This window comes from Rhinolophus sinicus, chromosome 14, assembly GCF_057876585.1.
Source record: "Rhinolophus sinicus isolate RSI-liver-muscle chromosome 14, RSI-T2T, whole genome shotgun sequence".
In the NCBI taxonomy this organism is placed as follows: Eukaryota; Metazoa; Chordata; class Mammalia; order Chiroptera; family Rhinolophidae; genus Rhinolophus; species Rhinolophus sinicus.
Genome location: NC_142514.1, coordinates 154,073,805 through 154,084,905, shown reverse-complemented (window position 1 = coordinate 154,084,905; position 11,101 = coordinate 154,073,805). Strand labels below are relative to the sequence as shown.

General features: G+C 44.2%; 1 pseudogene; it reads left to right on the top strand.

Annotated features, from left to right (window-relative positions):
- Positions 1–9,600: 9,600 nt before the first annotated feature.
- Positions 9,601–10,614, top strand: LOC148755876 (mas-related G protein-coupled receptor member X1-like; annotated as a pseudogene).
- The last annotated feature ends 487 nt before the right edge of the window (positions 10,615–11,101 follow it).

Sequence of the window (11,101 nt, the reverse complement as noted above, 5' to 3'; positions counted from 1 at the left end):
AATATAAAAATTGAATTAAAAATTCACTGGATGAATTAAACAGAAGACTACTCACAGTGCAAAGCGACTGGTAACATGGAAGATACATATGTGGATTACCCAGCAATCTACCTAGGAGAAAAAGACCCAGAAAAAGAGAGGAGTTAAAGATGTTGAAAATGCAAAAGGAAATTCTAACGTAAATTCTGACCTGCAGAAACAAAGAACATTAAAAATCATCATAAGAGCAATCAAGGATCTAGTACTCAGTATGTGTCCTTGTTCTAAACTGTTATATACTAAACTCATTAATCTTTATAATAAACCTTTAAAGGAGGTAATAATGTGAACCCCATTACAGATAAGGAAACTGAAATATAGATGAGTTATGCACAACTACCCAAGATAGCAGATAGGTAAACGCTTTGCTTGTGTCATTTGGAGGACACATCAACAATAGAACTAAATTAAGAATGATCAAGCTGGAGAACCATCTGAAGTCTAGCTGAACAGAAGTTTTATAACTAAGGATATAAAGAAGAAGATATGTCGATAGTGGTAGGAGGAATGGAGATGCCAAACAGCTGCCCCCAAGCTTTTGTGCGGTGGATAAAAATTAGGAGGGATATATCGGCCACAGAGTTTCCCCCGGAGGAACGAGGAATCCCATCCCCACACCAACCTCCCCATCCCAGAGTACTGATGCCGGGAAGAGAAGGTGCCACAACAGCTGGCTTTGGAAAATAGATTCTGACCATCTGCGTGGGGTGGATGGCTTCGTAAAACCTAGACATCCTCTTAAAAAGCCCACAGAACTATCCTGCATGCAATCACCATGAGCTCCAGATGAGAGACAGTGACTTGGAGGGCATCGGAGACATATGGGGGTACAGACTGAGGGAAGGGGCTTCGGGCAAGAGATGGAATATAGTTGCAATGTTTCCTGTGTGGGGTCTTTGTCCACTGCAGCCAGAACTTGGGGGCCATCTTCCCTGTGTTGAGCTTTCCCCCATGTCCAGATCTGAATCTGAATTGGTCAGGCGAGCTCCCCTTCCTCCTCCCTGGTGCCTCACCGAGACCCCACCACAACCAACTCCATACAGCACAAGGCTTTATTGGTGGCTGAGAATTACAGGGCAGACAACCCACAGCAGGCCTCAGTATGTCCTGGCATATTGAAGAGCTACCCCAGATCCAGTACTGTTGTCCGCCATCCTCAGTTCACAGCATGGCCTCTCCCATGCACCTCCAGGACCAATGCAGGAAGTGACCAGCTATTGATTTCTTTGTAGGTCCAATCAGGTAGACCTCAAGCAGTCACAGGCAGTGGCTGACCTGGCCCTGCACCGAAGCACCTCCCAAGAAGCCCCAGAACCAACATACTACTAGGGTGCCTTAGAAACACAGCAGACCACCACCCAATTAGCTCCACAAGTGGTAAACCCAAAGGGCGGTCTCAGCAAGCACTGGAGCCCACTAGGGCAAATCCCACTCCATGTGGGAAACCCCCCACACAGGACACCATAAGCTGTGGAAGTGGACAAACCTCACAGCCAGTCAGCCTGAAACTCAATCCCACTCACTGATGTGCCAATAGCAAAAGGCTTCAATATAATAGCAGGGCACGCAACGCACACAAGGAACATTCCTGGAGCACCCAGCACAGAGGACCAGGAAAACTATACCACAGAGACCACAAGACACCTACTTCATAAGTCTACAAGCAAGACTGAGAGATGTAGCAGATCTACCTAATACATAGACACAAACACAGAGAGTCAGCCACATGAGAAAAACAAAACAAACAAACAAAGAAATACAACCCAAATGAAAGAACAAGAGAAAACTCCAGGAAAAGAACTAAAAAAAATGGAGGCAAGCAAACTACCAGACACAGAGTTCGAACACTGGTGATAAGGATTCTCAAGGAACTTAGTGAGAACTTCATCAAAGACATAGCAAGCACGAAAAGAGACTTGAAGCCATAAAAAAGAACCTGTGAGAAGTGAAGGTTACAATAACTGAAATGAAGACTGCAATAGAAGGAATCACCAGCAGACTAGATGAAGCAGAGGACTCAATCAACAATTTGGAAGACATGGTAACATGAAACACCCTATCAGAACAGCAAAAGGAAAAAGAATTTTTTTAAAGGAGGATAGTTTAAGATACTTCAGGGACAACATCAAGCGTAACCACATTCTCATCACAGGGATACCAGGAGTAGAAGAGAGAAAGCAAGAGACTGAGAACTATTTGAAGAAATGATGACTGACAACTTTTCTAACTTAGTGAAAGAAATAGACATAGAGGTCGTGAAAACACAGAGAGCCCCAAACAAGATGAACCCAAACAGGTCCACACCAAGATACATTATAATTAGAATGGCAAAGGTTAAAGACAAACAGAGAATCTAAAAGCAGCAAGAGAAAGGTAACTAGTAACTGATAAGGGAGCTCCCATTTAGATTGTCAGCCGATTTCTCAACAGAAACTTTACAGGCCAGAAGGGAATGGCACAAAATATTCAATGTGTTGAAAAGCAATCATCTCCAAGCAAGGCTACCCTACCCAGCAAATCTATCATTTAGAATCGAAGGACAGAGAAATAATTTCGAAGATGAGAAAAAGCTAAAGAGGTTCATCAAGCCAAACCAGTTTTACAAGGAATGTAAAGGAACTTCTTTAAGACGAAAAAAAAGATCTAAAATATGAATAATAAAATGGCAATAAGTACACACCTATCAACAATTATTTTCAATGTAAATGGATTAAAGGGTCTGATAAAAAACATAGAGTGCTGAATGGATAAGAAAACAAAACCCGTACATATGCTGCCTACAAGAGACTCACCTAAGATTGACAGACACACCGACTGAAAGTAGAGGGATAGAAAAAGGTATCTCATAAAAACGGAATGGAAATAATAGAAAAGCTGTTGTAGCAATACTTACACCAGACAAAACAGACTAAAACAATGTCTACGCATTAAAGAGACAAAGAGCACCCAGTAATCTCAATTCTGGGTATTTATCTAAAGTAATCCAAAGCACTACTACGAGGAGATGAGTGCATCCATTGTTCATTGTAGGATTATTTACAATAGCCAAGATGTGGAGGCAGCCTGGGTATCCATCAATGGAAGAATGGATAAAGAGGAGCTGGTACAAATGTATGATGGAATATTGCTCGGCCATGGAACAGAATGGGTTCTTGCCATCTGACGTGGCACAGATGGACCTGGAGGGTATTGTGCTGAGTGAAGTATGTCAGACAGAGATAGACATGTGCAATGTCATTTCACTTATATGTGGAATCTAAAGAACAAAACAAACAAACGGAAACATACACATAGGTACAAAGAACATTTTGATGGTTCCCAGATGGGTGGGACCTGGGGGTGGCTGAAAAAGGGATTAAGAAATACAAGTTGGTAGTTACGAAATTCTCATGGGAATGTAAAGTAAAGTGTAGGGAATACAGTCAATAATACGGTGATAGCTATGCATAGTGGCAAGCGAGTACTAGACTAGTCGGGGGATCACTTCTTAAATTATGCAAATGTCTAACCAAATGCTGTGCACCTGAATTTAATATAAAATAATATTGAACGTCAAGTGTATTTGAAAAATTTTAAGAGTGGTGACATAAAGAAGAATGAGAGGTTTAGTTTCCAGGTATGAAACAAGTAAGTCATAAAAATAGTCAATAATATTGAGATAGCATAGCACGGTGTCAGATGGCTGCTGGACTTGGGTCACTTCTGTAAGTATATGAATGGTGAAAAACTATGGTGTACACCTGAAACTGACGTAATGCATGTTAGCTCTACTTTTTAATAAAAATCTTTTATTAAAAAAACGAGTTATGACGTTTCTCTATGGATACTACGGATGGGAAACAGCCTGGTTGCCGAGTTCGTATTCTTAACCACTGTATAATATTTGAAGAAATAATAGCAGAAAATTGTCCAGAATGTTCATGAAAGTAATTCTGAAATCCAGAACTCCACAAATACGAATAATTATTTAATTTCTCGGTTGGAAACACAATCAAAATGAAGTCCTGGGACACAGCATTTTGGGAGGAGGAGGAGGCTGAAGCTCTCTAAGGTCTCGGTGTGGTTCATCGGGAGGGCAGACTCCTGGGACGGGTGTGGGGTTTGTCCACTGCACCAAACACTGTCCAAGGCAGAGGAGGGGAGGGGGCTGAAATACAATGTGCTGGTTAATGCTGTGTCCAGCTGCAGGGCTGTGACTACTGGGAAGGAAGGGGCACAGTACGTCTTCACATAAAAACAAGATCAGGGTTTTCTCAGGTCAGAAAGGGCACCTTTTCTTAATCTGTATAAAGGTAATAGAAGTGGCCTCTTTTTCAGATTAAAAACACTGACTGCTTTTAGACTTTACACAAGTATGTTAAATACCTATAGTTATTGCCTGGAAAATTGACAAAGAGAGAAAACTTCCAGATGAGTCAAGAAGGGGAAACAAACATCCTCCCTAAAGCCAGTGATGTTATGGGCAGAATAGAAGGACTTTCAATTCTGCTCCTATTTTTCCATGAAATCTCAATCCATTTAAAATTGGAAAATTTAAATAATAATAATAATATATTTAAAATAAAATAAAACAGGAAGATTTAGATACCTGGTACTTATCTAGTGTCTGGTAAGAGGCAGATTTTACGCCAGCTGACCAATCCCTCAGGTCGGGGCACTGTCTCCTACCAGTGCAGGTCGTGTGAAGAGCCTCATGTGAGCAGCTGCCCTTTTTGGGCAAAGTTTGCTTGGGACACCAAGTACACGACGGTGCCACTCTCCTCGTGCACTCCCCGACACAGGGAATAAGGCGTTTGCATATTTGGAAATCTGAAGGTGAACACATCCCAGTGGAATTTCAGTTACCCTTTCTCACCTGAGTATGTTTTAGCATTTTTTGTTTGTTTAAGAAACATGGGTTATCTAGGAACCTTGTTGGTTATTTTCTTATTTGTTGTTAAGGTCCTTCCTGAGTAATGTGTAGGAGATATACGAATTCCGACAATAAGTTCACAAACTCATCATAGAAAAAGTGCTCCATACCTCATTGATGAATATCACTATGGTCATCTAAAAGTACTCCCCTTGGGAAGCTATGCACTGACACCAGTGCTTAGTCCATCCTTCAAAGCAATTTTAGAAACTTTATTGTCTCACCTCGTGTCTGTGTGTGTGTGTGTGTGTGTGTGTGTGTGTGTCTCATTATATTAGCATTTTGTCAAAACTATGCATTATAAATACTTTTCCAGTTTGTTATTTCACTTCCTGATGATGGCCTTTTCCAAGCAGAAAAACTATTTTTTTATTTTAATAGTTATTTTCATCAATATTTTCATTTATGGTTTCTGTGTTGTGGTTAGGAACAGCTCCAATAGAAGGTTACAAAACAGTTTCTCACATTTTCTTCTAATTCTACATGATTCCCCTATTCTTATTTAATATACAATCCATTTGAAACGTAACAAGCTATAAGATGTGAGATATGAGTCCTGCTGTATTTTATTCTAGGTCGTTACCACTTGCCGAATAGTATTTATTAAATAAGTTATCCCTACACACTCCCATTTCAAATAACCCCTTCATCACAGACTGAACCCATATGAACCATGTTTGATGCCTGAGACTTTATGCTCTACTTCATTGATCGATTTGCCTGTTTATGTGAGGACCTCACTGTTCTTTCCCCTGACCCTTAGGAAGAGCCCCTCATATATATGAGCTGTCGTCAGTCCTCATGGCTTTCTATTATCTCCAGAATAAGTTGACATTATATTTCATTACAACTTCTAATTTTTTTTTCCTATATGGGAAAGCTAACACTTTCTGTTGAGGAATTTTGCACCCAGCCATTTTTACTGACAGGTCTTTTGCTATACTGATTGTCAGCTGATTTTCTGTGGTTTTCCAGGTGGACTATCACCCCACCTGCCAATCTCTCCTACACCCACTCTTTCAATCTTCCCACCTCACCATCCACTGGAACCACACCTGTCACGATTGGCAATGACTCCATATTGCGTATCCCAAGGTCAAATATTAGACCTCATCTCACTCAGTGCCTCACGGAGGACTGAGACTATTGCTCGCTCCCATTTGCTAGAATCGGTTTCTCAGCTCAGTCTCAGGATACTGTGTTCTCCTCGTTTACCCCTCCTTCGGGAGCTCCTTCTTACGACTGTGTTGGCTGGGTCCTCTCTTCTTCCAGGGGTCTGCAGGGTGGAGGCCCTAATGCTGAGTCTCCAAACCCTTCTCCATCAGCACTCACTCCAAGGACCAGCTCTCCCAGCTCCTCTGGAAAGCCCGAGCGTAGTCCTGTGCGTTATTCATCACTGCATCTTCCCTGCCTGGAACAGTGCCTGGCACAGCACAGGCACACAGCAGTGCTGGGTCAATGCAGAAATGAGTGAATGAGTTTTCTGACTACTTTAAATGCTTTATAGTTAAGATTTTAAAGGAAATGACAGGTAACTGGACTTGGTTGGAGCTTGGGCACATGAAAGGAAGTCATAGGACCTAAGGCTGCAATGTCCTTGATCATCTTCACCATCCAGCTAACAAATGTCCTGAGAAGAGGGAGAAAGACAACAGACAGTGTGTGTGGTGTGGTACATTTCTTACCCTTTAGGAGGGAACTCAATAAACTCTGCTATTGACATTGATAAATCAAAACTAGAAATATAGTTTGATTATGCAAAGCTATAATATAACTGGTAAAAGAGCTAAGAGTGGAAACTATAAACATTAGTTGCTATTGGGGAATGAGATGAAGAAGGACTTTGCATTTCACTTTATACACTTCAGTGACCACCGCAATGAGACCAATGTGCATACCTTACTTCTGTGAGTCAATGTAAAAAGCTCAGGTGAGCCAGGCCATGGAGGGCCCTGAATGCCAAGCAAAGTATTCTTTAGCTCTGGAATCTCACATTGCCTGGTGGGTGGGTGTCATGCAGGGTGTCATGCAGGGTGTCATGCAGAGTCTCTGGTCCTGCTCCTCACATAAGAATGCAGGATATGTTGAGGGCAAAAAGGAACACCCACAGAGCCATAGATAGGGGAGTCACTATAATCTTGATGGCGGCCGGGCGAACACGAAGTAGGACCAACACGATCCGCAATCCGCTGTCCACTTCTCTGCCTGCCAACCACCAACCAACCAACCAATGCAGTCACGGCAGTTATATCTGGGGCTAATTGGCTAACTGGTAACAGGTGATGGCCAACCAGTCAGAGCTGATGGCCATCTACTACCCAAGACACCACCCTTCCATGTGAGGCCGAGAGCCTGGATAACGCTCTCTGGGACTTTGTCCCCACACTGGGCTTCCTGCAAAGGCTCACAGTCGGCAGAGAAAGGCTCCAGGTTAGCCATTCTTCATAGGGAGAGATAGACAGGAAAGGATGGGGTGAGGCTGAGATAAGTGGTTGGAGTCAGGGCCCACGAGAAATGTCTCGTGAGGTCCTTGTCTCACAAATCTCCAGAATCTCACTGGCCAGTGTCCCCTGTGCAGGAAATCACAGGGGCTGTCCAGCATCTTGATAAGTCTCTCTTAGTCACCAGGTTTCACTTTTGCTCCTGCCGGCATCTCCTACTCAGAGGATAGAAAAGCATCCTCTGCTGTCTGTCTCTCCCAGGAGACTCTTCCTTTTCTACTCACCACCTTCAACGAGAAGATGGACCTAAGGTAAGAGTTCGCTCACAATTGTCTTCTCTCAAAGGCAGTGTTGTTTTCTCCCTCTTAGTCCACATGCTGTGATTTCATCTTGGGGAGGGGCAGGCAGGGGCCATGGGCACCCATCAGTGAGCGTCAGCACACGTGAGGATCCCTCAGGAAAGCTTTGGATGCTAGGAGATTAAATACGGGAGATCAACATGGCGGCATCCAGTTTCTTTCTGCTTGTGTTGTATCTCCCCAGTTCTCTCTTTCTCTCCAAACATTCAAATGTGCAACTATGGAGAGCAATGGTTTGCTAATTTTAATTTAGGGAACAAGATGGCATGCAGACGTTGCCATCCAAGGCTAACTTATTGTTAATAACTTTGCTTTTCACAGATTAGCTTGCTGTTCAATGGGTTTGTTAGACTGTTTGTTTATTGTATCCTTGTGTCTGGCTTGTCCAGTAAAAAACACCGGGCACTATCTAATGGGTTAATTGAGGAGAGTTTAATAAAGGGACTATGTACAAAGTGTGGACAGGGTTAAGGGAAATCTATAAAAAATACGGAGGCCCCAAAGTCAAGTTATAATAGGGAGGTGTTACCATTGGAATACCAAATGGATAAGGGAAGGAGAAGTTACCAGAACTCAGGGAGGACTGTGACGGTAGTTGTGGTTGTAACAGTCACAGTAGGAAAGTGCCAAACAGGGGCATTTCCTTAGGTAGAGTAACACCATTACTGCCAATTCATAACCTGACAGGAGAGAGCCATGAAGTTAAAAACCCCAAATCACTCTCCTCCTGCTCTCCAGTCACCTACTAGAGTCTCCCGTTCACTGAGAGCAACCAGGAGCCAGAGGGAAAGGAAGCCCATTGATGGGGCAGAGAAATATCTTTGCAGAACAGAGACGAGCGTAGAGAAGATAAAAATGAGGTTTGATGACAAAGGGAAAAAACTCATGTTTCCTTCTAACCTTATCACAGTTGGTTTTCCTAGGACTTTCTATCCATGTGATTGGATCAATTTCCCATTGTATCTCCTCAGTTTGTTTGTTTCACTCTTTGCACCTCTCTATTTGGTGTAACTTTTCTGGGAAATCTCTTACTATCATCATAGATTCTTTGAGAATGGAATGTAGTTGGGTTTTGTTTTGTTTTTAAGATGAAAGTACACTCTTGTTTATAAGTATCTTTTGTGTAAGATTCTGGTTTCTCTAGAAAGAAATCCATTGTAAGAGTGACTTAAACTGTGCCCCACACACAGAGCTATGCACGGAGACACACTAATGGACAGGAAAAAGTACTTCCTGTCCTCACTGAGCTGACACACTGGGCCATTAGAGGCCTGGCAACACTCACACCTCTCATAACAAGCGGTGCCATTCCTTTATGACACTAAATCATGTTCTCCTTTCTGGTAGAGGAACACTGAGTCACTACCTAGCCCTGAGGTCACCCCTGGGGTTTCCAGCATCCTCTCCTCAAAGGTAATCTCATCCCAGGGCAGAAGGAATGCTGAGCTCAGTCCTGTTGTCATCCACGTAACCTGTCCAGACTTCTCTTCTCTTGCCACCAGGAGACATGTCATGACCAAGGACTATGAGGAGAGGTGTTTGGACCACAGATTATTCCCATCTGTACAGGGTTCATGTTGCAGTAGAGAAAGCCCAGGTTTTTTGTTTGTTTGTTTGTTTGTTTTGTTTGTTTGTTTTTAGCCCAAGCTTTAGACTCAGAGAGAACTGGGTTTGAATCCAGTTTCTAGGACGCCAAGGCTGTCTGGCCGTCAGGAGGTACCTAATTTCTGCAAGCCTGCATTTCCCTCCTCTGTAACACAGGGACAGTAATTCTCCTGCAGCAGGGTGGCCGTGAGAGTCAGAGATCATACAGCAGGTGCTCAAGTCTTGTTTCTTTTCTACTAGCACCAGTGGAGGGTTCCTGAGCATGAATGCAACGGTCACAGCCTGGGGGACTGCAGTTACGCCAATGAATGGAAGTGACGAGACAATTATTCAAGCTTTCAGGATGGGGGAACTGATCTACGCCTTGCTGATGGCCATCATAGCCCCGGTGGGGCTGGCAGGAAACGCGGTTGTGCTGTGACTCCTGGGCTTCCGCATGCGGAGGACCGCCTTCTCTGTCTACATCCTCAACCTGGTGGGAGCCGACTTCCTCTTCCTCTGCTGCCATATTACCCTTTCCCTGTATACACTCATGGACTACTTCCATTCCATCCCCATTTCCATCGTCCACTTTTTTATCCCTGTGTTCATCCTTGCCTACATCACCAGCTTGAGCTTTCTCAGCACCATTAGCACCGAGCGCTGCCTGTCTCTCCTGTGGCCCATCTGGTACCGCTGCCATCGCCCCAGACACACATCGGCTGTCGTGTGTGCCCTGCTCTGGGCCCTGTCTCTGCTGCTGAGCATCCTGGAAAGGATCTACTGTGACTTCCTGTTTAGCCATTTTTATGACGTCTGGTGTAAAGTATTTTATTTCATCACTGCTGGGTGGCTGATTTTCTTATGTGTGCTTCTCTCAGGGTCCAGCCTGGCCCTGGTGAGCAGACTGTTGTGTGGCTCCCAGTGGGTGCAGCCGACCAGGCTGTATGTGACCATCCTGCTCACAGTGCTGGTCTTCCTCCTCTGCGGCCTGCCTTGGGGCATCCACGTGTTCCTCATGTACTGGATTAAGAGTGATTCAAATGAATTCTCCAATCTGGTTACCCTGGTTGCATTTGTCCTGTCCTGTGTCAACAGCTGCGCCAACCCCATCATTTACTTCTTGTTTGTCTCCTTCAGGCAGCGATGGAGGAAGGGAAGGCAGAATCTGAAGCTGGTTCTCCAGAGGGCTCTGCAGGACACTCCGGAGGGGGATGAACATGGAGGACGTCCTCCTCAGGAAACCCTGGAGATGTCGGGGAGCACTCTGGGGTCCTGATTCAGGGTTTTGCTTTGTTCCGACACAAAACCAAGGACACAAAGAAGAACAGTAGAAATAGAGCCATGCAGAGATAAAGAGAAAGGGGACAAAGAGCACAAAATACACAGAGACACAGGAAGGTAGATACACAAACAGGCAGATGACAGCACAGAGAGAAGCCCATCTGGTGGAGAATGGTATAGGCAGGGAGCCATCACCTTGATAGTGAGAGCAAGAAGCTTCTGTCATGTGTCCACTAGTGGCCCTCAAAGCAGCAGTTTGACAGCTTCAGTCAATTCCTTCAGTATTGACCAACCCATGGCCTGGTCCTAATGCCTCCAGTGGTCAGCCTCAGACACTGCCCCAGCATCCCTTGGAAAACACATTTCCTTTTCCAAAAAAGGTGACATTATCAGTGCAGTGCCCACCCCAGCAAAATCACCCAATGGTGAAGGAGTCAAAGACAGGGGTATTAGGACAGAGGGGGCAATGCCGCACACTAGGG